This window comes from Protopterus annectens, chromosome 3.part1 (genome assembly GCF_019279795.1).
Source record: "Protopterus annectens isolate FY-2018-M chromosome 3.part1, PAN1.0, whole genome shotgun sequence".
Classification (NCBI taxonomy): Eukaryota; Metazoa; Chordata; order Ceratodontiformes; family Protopteridae; genus Protopterus; species Protopterus annectens.
This window is the reverse complement of record NC_056732.1, coordinates 255,951,469-255,972,746: the sequence shown is the minus strand read 5'-3', so window position 1 is coordinate 255,972,746 and position 21,278 is coordinate 255,951,469. Positions and strand designations below refer to the sequence as shown.

The 21,278-nt window shown below is 43.4% G+C and overlaps 1 protein-coding gene across 1 annotated transcript in view; it reads right to left on the bottom strand.

The window, feature by feature from the left end:
• MINDY4 (MINDY lysine 48 deubiquitinase 4) overlaps positions 1 to 21,278 on the bottom strand; it is a 1,921,738-nt gene that overhangs the window by 1,797,928 nt on the left and 102,532 nt on the right. The gene's annotated exons all lie outside the window — the stretch shown is intronic.

The window sequence follows — 21,278 nt, the reverse complement described above, 5'->3', positions numbered from 1 at the left end:
TATGAGTTGTACCCTGGTAGTGCTGGGGTGCTCTCTGGAGCCTTAAACCAGGTTTCTGTTACTGCACATATATCGATTTTCTCCATACTGAGGAGTCCCTCGAGAGCGTGCATTTTGAGGTTTAGACTTCTGGCATTAAGTAGTATTACCCTCAGATTTTTGTTACTTGTGCTATTTACGGTGGTGGGTTTGTCTTTTGAGCCTTGCCTAAAACAGGCACTATGGGGGTGGCAAGAGCCTTGGCCAGTATTCAAAAGCCTAAGGGTGACAGGTGCAAGCCGTCTCTAGTGAAGCAGAGTGGCTTGTCAAACATGTCATCCCAGACAGACACTGGATCCCCTTTGAATGACACCAGAAACTTAGCCAATTGCTGAAATTGATATATTTTTTTTTATACTGTGGTATCATTCTTGGTGAGGGCAGGATGCTACTCAGGGTCAGGGTCATACCAGCCTGGGCTATGTGATCAGAGAGCTCTTCCATGTCTCTTTTCATGTAGTCCAGAGAGGTATGGCTCAGGTCATTCACATCAACATGGACAATGACAGAGTCATATTTGTACTTGTTCTGGAGTGACCCAAGTGCTTGTGTTATGTGGCGGATCCTGCCACCCGACAGGCAGCTAACAGTAACCTTCTCCTTATTCAGCCTAGTGAGTGGGACGTCAGTGTGCCTGACTATAGAGTCACCTATTACTAGTATGTTGGGGATGTTATTTTGCCTTGAGGGCTGTGATTGCGTGGCACACTGATTTTGTGAAGTATGTGTTTCATGGTTTGTGTTGGAGGGTGGAGGTTGCTTGGATGTCTGCTTTGGAGGTCTCTGTTGCTATTGCAGATTTTTATTTAGAGCCTCCGAGTATGTTTTTGTGTATTTACGTGTGTGTTTTGCCGGTGCTGGTTTAATGGGTCTATGTGAGACTGGTGGTGTGATGCCAGTGTTTCCCTAATCCTCTTGATTGTCTGATCCAGTTTTGGGTTGAGAGAGCTTAGCCTCCAGTTTGGCTGTATAATTGCATCTCTCACATGTATTAGTGTTTGGTGGTAGGAGGAGAGAGTTGTCTGTGTACATGAGGCAGTTGTAACATTGCCTCAGAATGCCCAGATTCACCAGTTGGACTGGAGAGTAAACCTGAAACTGCCCATTGGACATGCCTGGATAGGTACAGTAAACTGTTTTACTGAATGGCTGGTAAGGTCGAATAGAGAGCCTTGTCCTTCTGTAGTGCTAGGGTTTATAAGTGCTTGCTATGAGTTTTGACAAGTGCTGGGCTGAGAAATTAATGGCTTGAGTGCTTAAGTTGAAAGCTTGTCTAGTTCCAAGGGAAAAATTGAAGAGAAGACTTTGTGGACCCGGGAATAGTTATACTCTAGCTAACCGGCGCTGCCTGGCACTCAAAACTGGGCAGATGCGGTTTGTATAGCAGGGAAATGAAAGAGATAGAAATTAGCCCAAAATGGCCAATAAACTACTACTTTCTGGGTTGAAACCCCTCCTCCAGGGACAGATAGGCTGCTCAAAGCTCCCCTCTCTCACAGGTGAACACAGAAACTTCCTTCTATCCAAGTAAGGTATGGGCAAACACAGAGATTTGTAACACAGCCCTGAATTAAGCACTAACCTAAAAACTGGACTATACTAGCGTAGAAAGGTGGGAAACAAGTATATCTTTTTTTTTTCAGAAAATAAAGCAGATACCATAAAAAAACACTTTAAATGTGCATAAAAAGATGCTTATTGTTTTATATCTCAATTCAGAGTTGTAGTCAATGCCCCTAGTAATAAAGGAAGAAGAAACAGAAATACAGTAAAATGAGAAGAAGTACAATTTTATACACACACACACACACACACATATATATATATATATATATATATATATATATATATATATATATATATATATATATATATATATATATATATATATATATATATATATACATATATAGTAAACAATAGATAATGATGTACATGTATTAATTCTGGACATAGTGCAATGAGTAATCACACAACCACTTATGACTATTGTTTGCAAAAATGCACTTCTGTCTTACCTCTCTGTGTTTGTTGCTCATTCTTGTCTTATCTGACCAGTAATTTGAGACATGTAGGCTATAAGCCATTGTATATCATTGTCATTAAAATGTGTGAGGATATTAAATGGCAATAATATATAGTTGTCAACAAATGAAGGAAAGTTGGATGTTAATGAACAGCACCTGTGAATTGTGTGCTGCTTACTTACATTTCCAACCTTGATAAAATTACTTCTATACACTTTGTATGTCTAACCTGACACATCCACTGGATATAGGGTAGTCTGCATTGCTGCTGTTTTCCTTCTCTCTACCAGTAATCATTCACTGTGGCAATCCATTAGCAACAACCACTGAGGGAGTGCCTGCATTATGTTTACATCTGATATACTGAGCCAAGTATTTGGGATTCAGCAATTCTAATGGGTTCACACCTCATTTGCATCTTCATCGTGCTAACGGCCCTGAATCTATAACATAAAAATGCAACCATGTCACTAAAAAACCTGAAGGTGAGGAGACTGGTTTATGTGGAGAACACAGAAGAGGCTACTACTTTAGGCTATATCTGTATAGAAGATTGCTAAACTGGAGAAGATATGCCTGCATTTTTTCAGCTATAAACCTCAGATGCTGAAATGTCATTAAGAAAAATCTGTTTCATATTCATATATATATATTAATTAGCAAATGATACTGTTATCTGTATGCATTATGATGGCATGGGCACATTTGTGAAAGCATTTCACGGATATACATGATTGGCAATCGCTTAAAATGGAATGTTTTGAGTTAAATCTGTACATGTTTCAAGGACAGTTCATTTGATAGCATTTTTAGCAGTTCACTGATGGTTTATTAGCAAAATTTCTCATTTTCCTTTTCTTTTGGAGTTGGGGGAGCAAAGTTGCATTTATGTTTTAGCACAAGCAAGCATATGTTGCTATTGTTACTCTCACTTCTTTTGCCTCCAACCTTGTTTTGTCTGTGAATGTAATATGTTACAACCACAAAATTCCTGTTGTTCATATTTCAAATATCTAGAATGTTTTATGTTTCTCCAGTGGGTGATACTGAAACGATACCTTTTCTGTTTTATCTGGGAACAGTTTGTGATGCTCCACCAATGGCCCAGTAATCAATAAACAGCTTGGAATCTGTGCTTATATTCTGATCCTGGTGAGAGAAGGGGCAGAGTGCATTGATTCCGGACTGCTTCTGGTTGGAGAATGAGTATCTATGCTTAACATACCCAATTGGTCTGGTTGCTATTCAAGGCATATACCAGAAAAAGGCTACCCCTACAGACCTTGCATCATCTGGGACAAGACTGTGGATCACCAAACAGGCTGTGGCCTGCTTCTCTTCTTGGGATTGGTGCTAACATTTTGCATCTGGTGAGAGAAGAGGCAAAGGAGCATTGTATCCCAACAGAGTGAAGCTGTGGTCAGACCAGCATCAGCAGTAGCCAGGCAGCAGCGATTCATGAGACTCCCCTCTTTTCATCATTCTTGACAAGCTAATTCTTTGTTTTCAGTAAGCACTGCTTGATTTATTTCTAACTTCAGGGGGTGAGAGGGGGGTGAAGTTTGCACTGAACCTGTCTGCCAGGATGTTGGCAATATCGATTGGTTCAGTGTATTTTGTGCCATTCTGCAGTAACTCTGAGCAGATCTGATCATTGCCACTTAGATTCTTGACATAGTTAAAGAATCCCTTGTGGTTATCGTTGGAGTCCTTGACAAGTTTTCTTTCAAAGCTCACTTTGGACGAATATCTGCCTTAATACTTCATCCTTAAATGTTCAGGGTTTACATATTAGTTTCCCCTCAAGTGTTTGGGAGGGCTCTGTATAGATTCAGATACCTTGAGTGATACTTGTCCTGTAAAACCACAATTGAAATTTCTCCAATACCTAGCTGCACACAGGACATCTAGTTTGCAGTGACAAGCACTGTCCATATAGTTGTAAACTGGATACTCCTGACAGTGGTCGATATTCTCACTTTGTCTAACCAATAAAAAGGGGTCAGTTGCCATGGATATGAACTTTCCTACTGTCTCCATTATCAGCTTGGTGGATATGGGCATCCTGAGCCAATGTATAAATTGCCTCACATTTACTGCCAACCAGTTAATTCTCAAACAAACCAATACGGTATGTGAGAGATGTATTTACACAATGTCAATGGAGGCAAAACTCTCATATAAAAGTACTCCTAATGTCAATAAGGTTGTCAGTAGTACACACGCTGCACCCATCATTCACAATTCAAAGCAGATGTATAGACCCACATATGCTGAGGCACTTTCACATAACCTTCCTTAACCACAAAGACTTCCTAGATCAGTACGCATAACAAATACCCTCAGCAGCCTCAAATGCGCACTTTCAAAACAACACCCACATCAACACATACCACTACATCTCATGGAGCCTCTACCTCCCATAAAGCAAGTCACCACACAATCCAACATTATAGTCATTGGAGACTCCATTGTGGGACACACTGATGACCCTCTCACCAGGCTGAGTAAGGAGAAAATTATGGTCAGTTGCTTATCATGTGCTAGGATCCGCCACATTATGCATGCACTCAGGTCAATGGACCACAAATACCAATATGACTCAGTCATAGTCCATGTGGGAGTAAATCACCTGAGATGTACCCCCCCTAGACTATATGAAGAAAGACATCATGGAGCTCTAGGAATATGTGTCTTAGGCTGGTATTAGCCTAGCATTGAGCAACATTTTACCTTCTCCAAGGATGATGCCACAATATGAACAAAAGATGATTGACTTTAATAATTGGCTTAGCTTCTGGTGTCAGTTATGTGGGGTGCAATATTTGTCAGCATGAAAAGAGATGGTCAACAGACCACGTTGCTTTGCATGGGATGGTCTGCACCTCTCCCCTCTAGGCTTTCAAATATTAGCTAAAACACTGGAAAAATGGTTCTGGTAATCCATTCACTGCAATTGGTAGAAGTTAGAATGGATTAGTGTCATCTGAGGTACAGAGTATGTTAGACAAGATGGAAAAATTGATTCTCAAAGAAACTTCCTTATTTTATAATTTGCAAAGCTTAGAGAGATATGTTGAGCTTAGTATAATGCCGAGGGGTTTGCGTTCCTTAAAACATCCCTCTACGCCCTTTGATTTCTCTGACTGGGTAGACAAACAGTTTCATGCTCACTGGTTGCAGCAACCCGTAATTGTACTCTTGAATGGGTTCACATCCTAGTTGAGCAGGACATGTGTAAAAGGGAGAATATAAAGGAAGAGACCAAAAGTATATGTAGAGATGTACTTTATAAAATGGACAATGGCACGTTGGAACAGTTTTTGAAGAGTATTAATGATAAACTTTCCACATATGAACGTGAATTTATTAAAAGGAAAACATCAAAGTTGCACAGAGATCTAAAAGACTATGGACTGAGTCGGGCATTTAGTGTGCTTGTCCAATCAGCGTTCAAAACGTCAGCAGGTTTGGTTCAAAAAGAAGCAGGAAGAAGGGAAGTCACGCCTTATGGAATATACATCAGCAGAAAGTGTTGCATCATCTACAGAATATAATGTTCCACGTTAGTTGTCTTCATCTCGCCTTCTTTCTTGCTGGTTGGGATCGGAGCCGATCCTTGGCTCCAACTCGGCCATCTTCTATAGCTCGAGAGCTGTTTACTGGCTCAAGACTACCTCTTATCCCATGATGCCTAGCGCTAGCTACCCAGATCTCGTTTGTAATAGCTAACCCCAGACATAGCCAGAGAATCAACCTGTCCAAACAAACAGGTTGAGCATACCTGTCATACTCCCTAAGTCAGTAGAGGAAACAAACCAGAGAACACTCAGCCAGTGAAACCAAAACTCCTCTCGATCCAATAGGACAGGGGGACAGAGGGTGGGATGCAAGAAAGAAAGCGAGATGAAGACAACTAACATGGAACGTTATGGTAGGTACATCACTTCTTTATGTTAAGTTGTCTATCTCGCCTTCATTCTTGCTGGTTGGGACAGCGTCCCTAGCACCTACAATCCTGAGTGGCTCATTGGAACAGACTCTTCAGAACAGTGGAACCAAAGTCAGCTCTGCTCCTGGAGACCATATCTAGCTCCACAGACAGAATCAATGGGCAACCTAGACTGGAAGGCTACAGAGGTGGCCAAAGCCTTAGTAGAATGACCTTTTGGTTTGATAGGCAACTCTTTGTTTTTCAATTGATAAATGAAAGTAATAATGTGAGACAACCACGTGGATAAGGTCACTTTGGAAACTGGGAGACCTTGTTTGCCCAGAGCATAGGAAAGGAATTGTTGGTCCGACTTCCTTATATCCTTCGTCCTATGCAGGTAAAAATGCAGTTGTCTATAAACATCCAATTGATGTAATTTGCATTCTGTCTTGTTGGTGTGGTTGGGAAAAAACACAGGTAGGTCTATAGATTGGGATTTTCTGAGCAGACTTTCAGAAGGAAAGAGGGATTAGTCCTCAGAGCAACCCTGTCCTTATGAAAACCTAAGCATGGAAGATGGACACATAGTGCCTGAAGTTCAGAGATGTGTCTGGCTGAAGTAATAGCTACCAGAAAGAGAGTTTCCAAGATAGAAACTTAATGGAGCAGGATGCTGCAGGTTCAAAGGGGGGGCAAAATTAAGGAGATTAGTACCAAATGTAGGTCCCAAGGAGGAGGGGGATCTCTCACTGGGGGTCTAAGGAGAGTAGTCCCTCTTAGAAAAGCTTTACATAGCTTATGAGACATGATGTTTGCATTAGAGAACCCAACATGAAAGTTTGAAGTGGCCGCTAATTGAACCCTGACTGTAACAGAAGCGGACCCAGAATGAAGAAGTTCTGCTAGGAACTCCAAGATTTCATGGACTGGGGCTGAAAGGGGATCTATGTTCCTAGCCTCTGCCCAACAAGAAAAACCTTTCCATTTGCTAGCATAAGTCCTTCTAATGGCGGACTTGTGCTAGGAGACAATAATTTCACATACGGCCGGGGAAATGCTGGGAAGCCTGGCTAAGGTTGGAAGTGGAGCAACCAAGCTGTGAGCTGGAGTGTTTGAAGGGATTGATGCAGCCTGCCTGATTGATGAATCAGTAGGTTCCAGAGTCCAGGGCTGATTGAGAAGGTAATGGTGCAGGAATGGAAACCATATCTGTCTTGGCCAGTAGGGGGCAATGAGGATCATTTTGCAACCCAACGATATTGCTTTCTGTATGAGTATCAGTATCAGGGGAAATGGAGGGAAGGCATAAAGAAGTCCCTGAGGCCAATCCTGGACTAAAGCGTCTCTGGGTATGTGACCTGGAAGCGGAAGAAGGGAGAAGTAGTTGCTGCATTTGCTGTTGAAGGGGGTGGCAAAAAGCTCGCAGCAAGGCTGTCCCCATTTGCAGAAGATCAGATCCGCAACTACCTGATTCAGAGACCACTCGTGAGGCATGAGAATAGCTCTTCTGAGCCTGTCCGCTATGACGTTGGACCTCCCAGGGATGTGCGTCGCAATCAGAAATCGTTAGGAGGAAATCGCTCACTGCCAGAGACTCAGTGCTTCTCGACATAGGGGGTAGGACCTGGTTCTGCCCTGCTTGTTGATGTACCACACCACTGACATGTTGTCCATTTGAATTGCAATGGTCCCAGAAGGGAGAGAGTCCTGATGAGCTTGCAACGCTAGGAGCACGGCTCTCATTTCTAGGACGTTTATATGCAGATGGTACTCATGAGGCTGCCAAGTGCCTTGGACTGTCCTGCCCTGATAATGCCCCCCCCCACCCAATCAGGGAGGCATCTGTGGTCACTGTGGCAACTGGAGGGAGCTGAATGAAGGGTCTGCCCTGAATCACTAATTGGGAGACCATCCTCCAGGAAAGGTGCCTTTTGCATGCTTCTGTAATCATGATCATGTGAGACATGGGCAGCTGTTGGAAAGACCACTGTGTGAACAGAAGCCACTGAAGGATCCTCATGTGAAAGTGGGCCAGTGGGATTAGAAGAATTGCCGCTGCCATGGAACCCAGAGTTTGAAGGACGAACCTGACTTGGATCCTTTTACTCTGCATTAGAATTTGTACTTGCTGGCAAATTAAAGATACACTGTCTGGTGGAAGCCTTGTGGACATGTTCCTTGTGTCTAAGTCTGCTCCTATATAGGTGATAAATTGACAGGGCAATAAGGCAGATTTTTTGAAATTTATTGTGATGTCTAGCTGGGAGCAGATTGTGATTGTGGAGTCCCTGGCTTGCAGAAGTTGATGCCTGGTAGTAGCAGTGAGGAGCCAGTCATCTAGATATGGAAACACCTGGAATCCTTGACGTCTCAGGTGAGCCATGACCACTGCCATACATTTGGAGAACACCCTGGTGGCTGTGGTGAGACCAAAGGGCAGAGCTCTGAACTTATAATGACTGGGTTCCAGCCGGAAGCGAAGGAATCTCCTGGAGCTCCTGTCCATTTTGATGTGATAGTACGCATCCTGAAGATCTATGGAGCACATCCAATTGTCCTGACCCAGAAAGGGTAGAATGGACTGTAGCGTGACCATCTGAAACTTTGTTCTTTGAACAGACTTGTTCAATCTGCTGAGATCCAGAATCGGTCTCCAGTCCCCTGTCTTTTTTGGTACCAAAAAGAACCTTGTGTAAGTTCCGGATCCATGTTGGTCTGCCGGGACTTCTTGGATGACTCTTTTTTATAGCAGTTTTGAAACTTCTATGACTGCTTGGTCCCTCAGATTGGGTATAACATCTGGAAGGGATTTGCTTGATGGTAAGGGGGGGTTGAGAGAAGGGAATTTTGTAAACTCCGGATATGATTGACTCTACCCATTTGTCTTGCGTTAAATTTTGCCAGGTTTTTGGGTACAGTGAAAGTCTTCTCCCGAATGCCTCCAGAGGCGGGCAGCCGGGCAACGCTTCAGGGATGCTGGAAGGGCTTCTCAGAGAAGGATTCTCTGCTGCCCTGGTTCTGCGGACCCCCTCTGTCATGAGGCGGTGTCTGTTGTTGTTGTTTCCTCCTCTGCCCCTGGAGGAAAAATCACTACGTGTGTCAGGCGAGGCTCCCTGGGATTTCCGGAACCACATTTTACCAGTCTTCTGACCCTTGGGGTATGGTCTAGGAGGAGTGGAAAAATGGACTTCCATGGCAGAGAGAGTCTTGCCTTCTTGCTCACACCTAGTCAAGGTGTCTTTCACCTGTGGTGCAAAAAGAAAGGAACCATCAAAGGGGGTGTTGGTGAATGACGGTCTAAAAGGTTCCACAAAATTACACAGCTGCATCCATGCGTGTCTCCTAAGGGCCACTCCTGTACCTGCAGCTCTATTCGCACCATCAGCTGCATAGGAAATGAGCCTCATGGAGGAGTTGACTACAGAATTAAAGGTCGCCAGCTGGGAAGCCACTTTAACTTGAGCCCCTTCAGCTGATGGATCTTGAAGGGTATCTCGAAGCTCTTTAAGGAGATCCCTCTGAAGCCGGGTAAAATGGCATAAGTAATTCAGTGACCTCATAGAAAAGGTCGCTGAAGCAAACATTCGCTTCCCGTATCTATCCATAGTCCTAGACTCCTTGTTAGGAGGATGGACAGACAAAGAAGTTTCTGCTAACTCTTTTTTTGTGGCTGCTGCTACCACCATGGCATCCACAGGAACACCTTTGGTAAGGAACCACTTATCAAGTGGTGCAGTGATAAACTTGCCGGGTCTCCTCGGGGTTGGTTCCACTGTATCCGAGGCTGACCAAGCCTTTCGAGCCACCACTGACATGAGTGGATCAAAAGGCAGAGAAACCCAGGAGGTGGAAGGTCGGGAACCGAACGCATCCAGGAATACAGACTCAGCCTCGGTAGGGGCTAGGGGGATTCCAGTTCCCCCTCTGCTTAAGCATTTCTAGGATGTCCGAGAAGGAAACATCTTCAGAGGGGGATCTCGGGGACCCTTCCGATTCATCTAAGTCTGTATCAGAGGTGACAGACTCAGGGGTCAATGTGCTTCCTCTTGCACTTCTTCTTCCAAGGAGGCTCCTTTGAATGATCAGGGGAGGCCTCGGAAGAAGAGGAAACACCCACTGGGGTGCCCTGGAGCGCCGGTTCCCCACGCTTGGGGTCTAGAGCAATAGCACACGTTGGCACAGGCACTACAGGGGACGGAGCCGGTCGGGTCGATCGTGGAGCTGACTCAGAGGCCAGCACACTCCTCATGACATCGAAGGCATCCCTGCCACAATACAGAGAAAGCTCCGGTTCCGAGGAAATCGGAATCCTTCTCCCCACCGAGGGAGACGGCTCCGAGGCTGATGTAGGAGCCGAGCTCACCTGCGTTGAAGCTCTGAGAGGGAGAACTGGTTCAGACAAGGGCCCGATGCCACTTGCCTCCTCGGAGCCAAAGAGGGAGCCTCGGTGCCCAGATCCCTCAACAAACGGCATCATCCTGGGAATCTGAGGCAATGATGGAACCAAAGGAGAAATAGTTATCGGAGCCGACGGTTCCATGACTCAAACCCAAGCGAACTCCGGCTCCGAGCTCAAGGGAGTCGGAGGAGGAACATCGATAGAAGTGGATGGAGCCGACACCTGCTGAGGATGGCTGGACAAGATCTTGGCAAGTGCCTGCGACTTCAGCAACCTACTGACCACTCCCTCCACGTCGTGATCCGAGAGCCTAGAGGACCGAGAGGAGTGGGAAGATCTGTGACTGCGCTCACTCTGAAGCAGAGGAGACCGAGGAGCCAAATGTATGGATTCCAGAGAAGTGGACATTAGCCTTTTGTGGCGCCGCGATGGCTCCGAAGAATCTGATGGAGCCGACGGGGAGATAGTCTCATCGGTTCCGGCCAGGGCCAGAACCGAAGTAGCAAGTAAAGTTTGAACCAATGACTGCTCCGAGCTTGGAGCCGACGATTTGGTCGGTTTTGGGGATTTCACAGGCTGAGTCTTGGCCGGTGAATCCTGGGGCTTTAAAAGACCCCTAAGAATAAGCTTATTCTTACGCTCCTGCAGAACTCTTGGACTAAATGCATGGCATATAGAACAAGAGTCCTGCAGGTGCACTGCGCCTAAGCAATAGACACAAGAAGTGTGCCCATCTGTCAGAGACATTTTCTGACAGCATGAGTCACACTTCTTGAATCCAGACCCCTTGCATTCTTTAGACATCCTGTATCCAACAAAATACCTCAAGAGATACTACATTGATTTTAGCCAAAAGGCCGATAAGTGAAAACAAAATACCACAACACCAATATCAACAAAAAGGAAAACACACAGTATACTACAGCTAAAGCTAAAGATTTTTTTTTTTTTTTTAAACTAGGAAGCCACTAACTTAAACAGCTACCTAAAAGGATAGAGAGAGGGGGGAGGGGGAAGAACTCTCTAAAGTAAACGAGTGCTAAGGGGAGAAAGGAACTACTACAACACACTAAACTAATGACAATAGTATAAGACTAAAAGATAATTATAACTCTTAAGAAAAAAAATATTTTTTGAAGAAAAAAGTTCTATAATAAACTAATACAAGCCTGAGCCAGTAAAATGACACCTTGCAGCTGAAATGGCAAACGGGATTTGGGTAGCTAGCGCTAGGCATCATGGGATAAGGGGTAGCCTTGAGCCAGTAAACAGCTCTCGAGCTATAGAAGATGGCCGAGTGGGAGCCGAGGATCGGCTTCGATCCCAACCAGCAAGAACGAAGGCGAGATAGACAACTTAACATTGAACAATATTTGCCACAGACTTTTCATGGGAAACATGAAGGAAGACAAGGAGGAAGAAAGAGGGCCTGGAATTGACACAAGCAGCAGAGGGACAATTATGCCTATCCTTGGTTTAAAAAACGAGGTAAATGGGACTGATTATTGTATGCCAGGTAAAATAACTGCTGTAAATAGCTATGTGATTAATCTGTCGGGTTATGATTTGAGTTCAGCTGATTTAACAGTGTTAAATACAGGTGCAAAAGTTATACTGACAGCACTACCAAGGCTATATAAATTGAAAGGGGAACTTTTTAGGTTTGCTCGCAAATTGCATCTACTGGACTATTTTAAAAATAGTCAAGAGTATGAGTATCAGGATTGTAATATATCTGAGTCTACCGATGAAAGCTTTTATTCTTGTGAATCAGATATTGTGTCAAATGTCAACTATAAATTTAATACTGATAATGTAGGATATAAAAGTGATTTTATTCCGCCCTTTAGGAATGCTTCTATTCAACAATTTTCTTCAATACTAAATTTTAATGTGGAAAAAAAAGTGTAATATGTTTAATAAAAATAAAAAAAATATTAAATATAATTGAACAAAAGAAGAATGGTTTAGTTTAAGTTGAAAAATAAAATAAAATGGTAATTAAACAAGTTGATAAAGGGGGAAAATTGGTGGTGATGAATTTTAACCAATATCTTAAGATGTGTTACAAGCATTTGGATAATAGGAATGTTTATGCTGAAATTGATTTAGAAGTTTATAATCAGGCTATCATAGACTATAAAGAACTTTTGAATAAAGGACTTAGATTGAAATATTTTGATTACAATAATGTGGAATATGAGTTTAGTGTTAAAAAAATGTTCTATGGCCTATTTTTATTGCATACCTAAGATACATAACATTTTATATGATCGGCCAGGCAGTCCTTCCTATAGTTTCTGCATGCAACTATTTTACACACAAAATCTCTTGTTTTTTACATTGGTATTTATATGGGGAAGTAGTTAAACTGCCTTCCTACATAAAATATGTATTTGATTTTATTGATAAAATTAACAACATAAAATGGAAGGAAGGAGATGTGTTTTGTAGTTGTAGATGTTGTTAGCCTGTATACCAATATCCAGCATAAATTTGGGTTGCAAGCTGTTTTGCATTTTTGGGGGGAATGGCCTAATCTTCATTTTATCTCGGACTTGCTGCTTTTTTGTCCCCAAGTATGCTAATTTATTCATGAGCCTATTTAAAAGTATATATATATATATATATATATATATATATATATATATATATATATATATATATATACATACATATATACATACATGCAAGTTAATTTTTTAAGAAATATATATACATGCTAGTTAATTTTTTTAAGAAATATGTTATAAAATACTATAGGTTCATAGATGATACGATTTTTATTTGTAATGGTGACTCAGAATATGTATTAAAATTTATCGAACAAATTAATATGAACAGTTTTGGGATGAATTTTGATGGTATGCAAAAAAGAAAAATAGTAAATTGCCTTGATGTAACATTGGAAGGTATGAGTAATGGAGAGATAAAAAAATAGTATTTATAGGAAATTTGATATGCAAGAACTTATGTTACATGGAGAAAGCTGTCATCCTCAACATATTATGAAATCAATACCATATGGAGAATTTTTAAGAGTATCTAGACTTAGCGGTCATAAAAATGAGAGACTTGGGGAACTAGAAAGATCTGTTAAAATGTTTGAAATTAGAGCATATGAAAAACAAGCCATACTGGAGGGAGTGAAAAAGTTACCAAATCTAGGGCAATACCCCAATGGCAAATAGAGAGAAGTTGGGATAATTCTGAAACTAAGAATAAAGTAAAAAAATTATGCAAGTGAATCTTTTTTTTTTTGTTACAAAATATACTTTATTTTCTGACAGATTATTCAATATGGTTAAATATTGTTGGGAATTTTTTGATAAGGATGACAGTTTTTAAATAAAAAAATGTGGTTATTTCCTATAGTAGGGGTAGAAATATCAATGACTTTTTAGTTCATGGTAAACTACAAAAGCCTGAAGTTGTCTACAGGTCCCCAATAAGACTCCCCACTGGCACAGCTATAGGGTCCAGATCTCAGCCTAGTGGGCTAGCTAAAACCTCCAGCACCCTCTCTGTCCAACCAGTGCTTCGTGTCCCTGCCCAAGTAGCTGACACACACACACACACACACACACACACACACACACACACACACACACACACACACACACACACACACACACACACACACACAGACACACACACACACACACTTTGAGAAGAGTTTATACAACCACACAAACACTCCTGGGGAAGGCTGGCACAGGTTCTCCAGCTGTGCCCCTTTTTCCCAGACTATACAGTTGTACCAGCTGCCACCACCCACTAATATTTATCAACTACTCAAAGGCCCTTAAAAGGGTGTCCAATTGTTACTGTGCAATATTATTATCCAATTGGTAGTATAGCCCAAGGCTAAAGCTATTTAAGTGACTTTGTACAATTTTACCAAATGCATGCAAGTACTCTAAAGAGCTTAAGTTATCTCTACAAAAACAGCCACAGTTGAAATGGTTTAAAAATATTTAATAACAAATAGTCAAAACACAAGACAATACTTTTTACTACACAGTTCTAGTCAAGAGTTCAGAGATCACAGAGAAACACTTAAAATAATTCAGTAGTACAGGTCTGACATCACAGAAAAACAGTTTAATCTTTCTAGTTTCAAGCTATTTCTAAGAGAACACACAAGTCTAAGATAAACTTACATATAGAGCAAGACAGAGCTGGTGATTTCGAAGGTCAAGACAAAAATGCTTTACTTGGTCAGTAGAGTGCACTGCTGTTACATTTTTTTCAGTTCCACATGTAATACTATTTTCACCATTTAAGACAACAAGCCTGTGGTTTACATTAATATTTACAGATGACAGAATTATCTCAAAAATTTTATCTGGCTAGTCTGGCAGCCATCACCTATCTTTACATATCTCCCCCCCTGGAGAACTCAAGCTAGTTTTTCAAGTGACCCTTGAGAAATGCTGCTTGAGGGAGTTAGGTCTATCTGAGTGTACCTTACCCCATTCCCTGTCTTGAGAGCCCATCTGCATTGGCATTGCTAATCCCACTGCGGTGCTGCATGAACATATCATATGCTTGCAACCCCAGGCTCCATCTTAGCATTTTGCTGGCTGGCTCTGTTCAACCATGTTAGGGGGTTGTGATCTGTCATAACAGTGAATTTCCTTCCATACAGATAAGGCTGAAGTTTCTGCAGTGCGCACACTATGGCTAGACATTCCTTTTCTACAGCTGCATAGCATTCCTCCCTGGGTTGGAGCCTACGACTGAGATTAGCTCCCACCCCATGGTTTGAAGCATCCACCTGCACAACAAATTCTTTGCTGTAATCTGGACTGGCTACCACAGGGGGTCCTCCCAAAGCTTCTTTAAGCTTCTGGAATGACTGCTCACATGCTGGGGTCCACACTACCTTATCTGGCCTGTTCTTCCTTGTCAGGTCTGTGAGGGGAGCAGCTATGGTGCTATAACTGGGGATGAACTTTCTGTAGTACCCTGCTGTCCCTAACAATGCCCTCACCTGCTTTTTAGTACCAGGTACCAGCCATGCTTGAATGGTTTCCACTTTGGCAGGTTCTGGCCTTATCTTACCACTCCCCACTCTATGTCCTTGGTAGGAGTCCTCTGCCATACCCAACTGACATTTTCTCGGCTTAATGGTCAACCCTGCCCTCTGCAGTCTGCCCAGCACCTCCCTGACATGTTGAAGGTGCTCTTGCCAGGAATGGCTGTAGATGGCAATATCATCTAGGTAAACAAGGGCAAACCCTCCTGCTCCTGCTAGGATATGATCTACCAGCCTTTGGAAAGTTGCTGGGGCATTCTTTATCCCAAAGGGCATCTTTGTGAACTCATACAGGCCAAATGGAGTCACAAAGGCTGACTTCTCTGTAGCACTAGGAGTCAAGATCAATGGTTGCACGATACTTAGCCCCCCCCCCCCAGCTGCTCTAGGGCCTCATCTGTTCTAGGCATGGGGTAAGCTTCTGACTCTATGTGATTATTTAATTTCCTGTAGTCCACAAAGAACCTGGTGCTGGCATCCTTCTTTGGCATCAGCACCACTGGGGAGGCCCAGGGACTGTTGGACTCTTGAATCACCCCTAGTTCCATCATCTCCTGTACCTCCTCCCTCAGAGTCTATTTGACTCGCTCAGGCACTCTAAAAGGGGCCTGCCTAATAGGCCTTTGGGGTCCTCTAGCCTCCTGGTGCTGCCCCAGGTGGGTGCACCCTGGTTTCCCAGTGAACAAGTCCTCAACTTCTGGCAAAACTGCACAGATTTCTTGAACCTGGGGAGGAGATAGCTGCTGGGACATTGCTACCCCTTCCACTGAGGTATCAGCCTGAGCCTCCCTGAGGAGATCAGTCACCAGATCTCACTCAGACTCCTCCTGCAATCCATGCAAATGCTCAGCACAAGGGCCTCCCTATCATGGTAAGGTTTCATCATGTTAACATAGTACAATTTGTGCCCCTGCCTTCTGCCTAGCAGTTCCACCATGTAGTTAACATCACTTACCTTTCTTACCACCTTATAGGGTCCCTCCCAAGTTGCTTGCAGCTTGTTGTGTCTGACAGGAATGAGAACCATTACCTGCTGCTCCACAGCATACTCTCTAGCTCGAGCATTCTTGTCATACCACACCTTTTTCTGTTGTTGGGCTTCTGCCAGGTTCTCCTCGGCCAAGCCCATGAGGTCCCTGAGCCTTGTCCTGAGGTTTAGGACGTATGCCACAATAGACTCCTTGTGAGACTCGCACTCACCTTCCCACTCATCTCAAATTAAATCAAGAGGTCCCTCACCCTATGCCCATATAGCAACTCAAAGGATAAAAAACCTGTGGATTCTTGGGGAACCTCTCTGTAAGCAAGCAACAGATGGGGCAAATATTTGTCCTACTCTCTCTTAAACTGATCTGCAAATGCCTGTAGCATGGACTTGATTGTAGAATTTAACCTCTCAACAAGACCATTAGTCTGGGGATGGTAGGGGGTGGTCTTCATGTTCTTCACCCCACAGGACTTCCACAGACAAGCCAGCAGGTCTGATATGAAATTGGCACCTCTGTCAGTCAGTATTTTTTTGGGAAACTTACCCTGCTGAAAATCTCTAACAATGCATTTGCCACCTTCTCTGCCTCAATGGAGGACAAAGCCACCACCTCAGGGTATTGTGTAGCATAATCCACTACCACTAGGATATACTTTTTCCCCCTGGGAAACATGGGGTTCATAGGTTGATACTAGGCTATCAGCCCTACGGCCTATGCAAGCCTAGCCATAACAATTCCCTGGATATTTCTTCCCACAATATTTACTTCTCTGGACCCCTATCTAGCAGGGCGACAGACATGATCCCCGAGGTGAATTTCCTATCTCCCATCCAATCATCAAGGTTCCTTTTGAAGAGGGCCAATGAGGCGCTCTGCTTGACATGTATGGGCAGTCTATTCCAGAGTATGGGGAGTCTCTGGGTCAGGAACCTATCCCTCCAGCATGCTTTGTTCATTGTGATGAAAAAGTTTTAGATCCCTGGAGCGTGTGGCTCTGAGGGATTGGGATTTCTTTAAGTGGAGCATGTCCAACAGCTCAGGGTTTGACATGGCCTTGTATGTTAAGCAGAGATCACCTCTGAGTAGACGATATGCCACAGAGTATAGCTGGAGTTTTCTTAGATGGTCAGCATATGGCATCTGCTTCAGCCCTGTGATTCTTTTAGTGAGGTATTTCTGTGGCCTTTCCAGCTGTTTCAGATGTCTTGTGAGGTACATACCAAACGGAGCATTATACTCTATAATGGGTCTAATGAGGGATGAGTACAGTGGGACAATGACCTCCTTTTTTTCTGGATGAAAAGCTCTTAGTGATTTTTTTGTAAAGTTTAAGAGCTGTTTTCCCTTACCTTTGCAAGGTACTTTGCAATTATAGGCTGTTTAGTGCCTATGATTAATTTCTCCTTATTGACAAGGAGAGCTGAGTGCTTGTATCAGTTTCAGGCTTCCTAATGCTTTCCAGCAGGTTCTAGCGCAAGTGCTAGTCACAGGGGTTCAGATTTTAGTGCTACTACTGAGAAACCAGCTAGTTCTAAGGGAAAATTTGAAGAGCAGACTTTCTAGCACTTGGAATAGTTTAACTGTAGCCTTGCAGTGCTGAACAATGCAAAAATGTGCAAACACACACAGTTTTAAGCCAGAAAGTTGAAAGGGATAGAAATCAGCCCAAAAAAGGCTAATAAAATTACAATTTCAGAGCTGGAAACCACTCCTCTAGAATTAGATAGGCAGTACAATGCTCACCAGTCCCACTGGTAAGCAGTAGGACTTCCCTCTACCACAGCAAAGTCTGGATAGCTCTGAACACAGAAAATAAAGTCCTGAGACAAGCAAAGCCTGGGATATGCACTGGCTAGGAAAGCTGGGAAACGAGCAAACAAGATAGTATTTTTTATGTTGAAACAGGCTAAACAATGCAATAATACAGTAAATAAACACAGAAAAGGCTAACACACTTGAGTGTGTAGTCCTAAACAGTAAATGCAATTAAAACTCTACAAAATTAGCAATTTAAAACTTTTTAAATGAAGCAAGGCAAGTGCATAACTGAAAAATGATTTAAGAGGCAGTAATAGAGCAGAATAAGTAGGTAGTCTACATATACAGAGAAGTATATATACAGAAAAGCAGCTAAAACACACAAACAATTCAGATGCAGTGCAACCTAGAGCACTTGAGTTGTAGCAATATTAAGGCAATTACAGTTATAATAAATGCTCTAAAATATACTCTATATTTCCAAAATGTCTGAGAAGCACAGTCAGATTCAGGCAAATTTTTTTTTTGAGGACCCACAATAGCCATAGCTACCCTCTGAAATGGCTCTGCAATCACAGGCAAAGGCATCAAAGGAGCTCTCATCTTGTTTCCTGCCTTGCCTACCTTTTGGCACTGCTCACAGGTCCTGCTGCACCCTGTTACATCTCTGGAAATTCCAGGCCAATAGAAGTTCTGTATAATATGCCTCTTTGTATGTTTTATGACCATATGACATGTAAAGGGAATATCATGGGCTATGGCTAGAAGTGCCAAACAGTAGGCTCTAGGGACTACCAACTGCTGTACTCTCACATTCTAGCTCTCCCTTTGTCCCATTATACAGATTCCTCCTTTCCTTGAGAAGCAGGTGCCTCCCCAGCTACCTGCCTCAGGCCTTGCAATGTAGGGTCTGAGAGCTGAGCCTGTCTCAACTCTCTCCTTGTAACCCTTCCCAGCTCCCCTTCCACAGGAAGTCTGGCATCCTCTGATAGTGGTGCCTCACTGTCAGCCTGGGTACTACTACTCACCTCTACCTTTGCAGTCACTCTGTCCAAGGGACCATCGGTACCCCCAAGCAGCTGTGGCTCACCTTCGGTCTCACTGCTATAGGGTAGCTCCCTCCCCAAAGTAACCACCTCACCAGTCCTGGCTGCAAGTATGTAGTCTGTCTGGGTCTCCTCCAGGCTACCAGACCCACATGCTTGTCTCCTAGCCTGACTGAGTGTAACTGCACAAACACATGGTACTGCCTCATCCAAATCTTTCCCTATCAGGACATCTGCAGGATGGTAGTTTGGTACCCTTGTTGTCTCAAGACAACCTACTATTGGAATTTTGTCTTTCTCACTTACTGGCTCCCTCAACTTTTGTTCCCCACCTTGCCTCCGTGGACACCTGTATGCCACATGACCCCACTGGTTGCATTAAAAACATTTAACCCTAGCTCCTGTACGTGTACCTGGAAGAGTGGCTTCCCCTGTTACTGGCAGATTCTGTTGGGGCAGTCTGTGCTGCCCACCATGGGTTTCTTTAGACCCATGAGCAGTACTGGGGGTCCCTTTCCTGTGCAGGGCTGCCCTGCTTGCCAGGTATAGGTATCCCTTCTTCCTCAACTCATCTGAAATAGCACATTGTCTATCAGCTAACCAGAACCTCATGTCCTCAGGCAAAGTGCTAAGGGCTTATTCCCTCACCAAAAAGTCTGCCAGCCCTTCAAAAGTGGTGACCTGACATCCACTCACCCACCAATGGAAATAACTGCTCAGTTCAGCAACATATTCACACACACTTTCATGTGCCTTGCGTCTATGCACACAAAACTTTTTCCTATATGTTTCAGGTGTTAGCTTAAACAATTCTAACAAGTGATTTTTAACAGCAGTATAATCAAAACATGCGACATCAGACATTTTTGACAAACAGTTACAGCTTTACCATGGAGTAGGGGTGTCAGGAACCATACCCAGAGCCTTTGGTTAACACCATACTGTTTGCATACCCTCTCAAACATATGAATAAAACTATCCAAATTATCCCCCTTTTTAAACTGCAGAAGAAATTTACTGACCTTTTGTGCTTCTGGGGTCCAGTTACTACCTTCCCCATTACATCCATGACTCTGGCAATCAGCATTTCCCTCTCATGCTTCCTCTGCCGCTCCTTTTCCTCAGCTTCCAGGCATAGCAGTTTCTCATTCTCCTCAACCTACAGACTCCTCAGTCTCTCAGCTGCTTCTATCTCCAAATGCCTGGACTCCAACTTAAGTCTCTTTAGCTCCAGATGGATTTTTAAGTCCTCTGCAGAAAGGCTGAGCTGTCCATTCTCTGAGGGAATTATATCTCCACTGCCAGTATGATTGTCCTCCTGGTTGCTTCTGATGCAGCTGTAACCAAGGCTGCAATCAGGTCTGCCTTAGTTAGGTTTCCATGCACCAGTCCCCTAGGCTGGCACATTTCCACCAGCTGGCTCCTTGTCAGCTTTCCATACTCCTCTGTTGACATGCTGCCTGCTCACCCTGACTAACTAAGCTAACAAAAGAAATAAAGCAATTGTGATCTGAACTCTGAGTATTCACTTCATGGCTGATTTAGAGTACACAACACCTTCAAAGCTCACTGTACACAAGCCACAGGAATTCACTCTACCCACACCACTACAAGCCAATTAGTATTTGCCAACCAATTAATATGTGGTGTGGATATCCCACCACTGCCAAACAATTAATATGTGACGCCCGTGCCCTGGCCCAGCAATCAAGGAGCCTCAATCCTCACCACTAACACCAGTGAGGGGCATCTCATATAAAGAGGAAAGGTTAACAAATACACACAGTAAAGTGTAATTTCCGTTAAGAGCACACAGAGATCACAGTCAGTCCAGTGCTAGTTGCTCCCTTGCTCTCCAGGTCCCCAATAAGACTCCCCACTGGCACAGCTATAGAGTCCAGATCTCAGCCTAGTGGGCAAGCTAAAACCTCCAGCACCCTCTCTGTCCAACCAGTGCTTTGTGTCCCTGCCCAAGTAGCTCACACACACACACACACACACACACACACACACACACACACACACACACACACACACACACACAC